This window comes from Mastigoproctus giganteus, chromosome 1 (assembly GCF_048544385.1).
Source record: "Mastigoproctus giganteus isolate SK-2022 chromosome 1, ASM4854438v1, whole genome shotgun sequence".
Lineage (NCBI taxonomy): Eukaryota > Metazoa > Arthropoda > Arachnida > Uropygi > Thelyphonidae > Mastigoproctus > Mastigoproctus giganteus.
Genome location: NC_143575.1, coordinates 12,448,659 through 12,450,406, shown reverse-complemented (window position 1 = coordinate 12,450,406; position 1,748 = coordinate 12,448,659). Strand labels below are relative to the sequence as shown.

At 32.3% G+C, this 1,748-nt stretch overlaps 1 non-coding gene across 1 annotated transcript; it reads right to left on the bottom strand.

Annotated features, from left to right (window-relative positions):
* Positions 1-479: 479 nt before the first annotated feature.
* TRNAQ-CUG (transfer RNA glutamine (anticodon CUG)) lies at positions 480-551 on the bottom strand. Its single transcript has one exon. It is a non-coding gene; the product is annotated as a tRNA-Gln (tRNA).
* Between the last annotated feature and the right edge of the window lie 1,197 nt (positions 552-1,748).

Here is a 1,748-nt window from a genome sequence, read left to right as displayed (position 1 = left end):
GTTAAATTTTTCAATGAATTTAAAGATAAACTTAAATTATTGTTTAAATTAATATATTATATGCAAATCTATTAATAATTTAATTAAATGCTATTTATAATTCATTTTATACTGTCTTGGTTATAGCAACTGTTGCTAAAATAATTACTTGGCCCATATGAATTGAAGAAATTTAATAAAAAATAACTTTACCATCTGTTTGTTAAATAAAGCTGCCCCCCATTTCTAGTTGATCTATCAATATTAGTTTCGCACATAATTTTATAAACAATACAAATAAATAAATTTTTTCAGTAAATATAAATATTTACTGAAAAAAAAAATTGAATATATTGTAATTAATTGTGACAATAAAAATTCATTATTTAGAGTTATAAAAGTAAATAACGTAATTTAATGGAGTCTTCATTGCATTATATACAATTACATCTATGGCACAATAATTCCATCTTATGGGCACTAAGTTAAAAAGATATGAAAGGTCCCACCGAGATTTGAACTCGGATCGCTGGATTCAGAGTCCAGAGTGCTAACCATTACACCATGGAACCACACTACCAAACGCTCCTTTCTTAGTCACATGTGATTAACAGAGTGGCAATATCGGCATCTCAAGATTTTTTCACAATACAGAGTCAGAATTACCATGGAGCCCAGCTAATTCATGGTACTTTCCAGTAGATCCCCACAAGATCTGTAGAATAGACTAAAAACAATGGAAAATGTATTTGTTCAATGGTACTAATCCAAATACACAATTTCTTTACTATAAACGACCTGCGAGGATTCTAGTAGTAGTAATGGCAAATGATGCTGGAAAGATAAGAAAATAGGAAGTGCATATGTGCTGTTGTATATGCAAAAAGTATTGCCCAATAGATTCATAGCACCTTCCAAGCGTCAAACGCCGAACTGCATGTTCAAGGGATGGTTGTGTGGAAAAATAAATAGAAGTGAAGGACCTGCTAAAAATGAGGCCCAAAGCCATTTACTATAAAATCGTAGCAAGTAGTGCTTGCTGCCTACCACCACAACGAAAGAGAACGCATCAAGTTTCAAGTTGTTATTTGAAATTCGGCAGTACGAAGTAATCGGAGGAAGAATCCATCGTTATTTTTATAAAACTTATTGCCATCCTGCAGTACAGTGAAAAGAAAAGTAATTAGGTTTTTCCTCAGGATCCAAACCTTCAGTGAAATTTTTTGAACTTTATCAGGAAACAGTTTGCCCACCGCTGATCTAAAGATGAGATATGAGAGATGGCATGTAGGATTTGTAGAAATTAATATTAATTAATTAAACGAATGAACTTTTTTTTATATTTATTTGATCTATTTACCTAAAAACAAATATACTAATTGAAAAAAAAAAAGGTTAAATTAAATTAAGACTACACAGACATCATCTTTGAGCATCAATCTTAGAATGATTACTATAAACTGCACTTATTTAATATTTGTCCTCAATCGAAACCCAGCCCTCGTGGGTAGCACAGTTGGTATAAAAGATAGGAGCTTGAATTCCGTCAATAATGAGAGGAATTTCTATTGATCTTTTTCACAATAGCTATGTTAGTTGGTCTCAGAAGAGGACAGCATGCTTTTTTCCCGGATACTCGGGTTTTTTGTCCATAAAATAACGGTAGGAATTTTTATGGGTCTTTTTCAGAACCTGGCTGAGTTAGTCGATCTCATGCGAGGGTAGCATGATTTTTTTTTTCTCGGAAACTAGGGTTTTTTGTCCAGCAA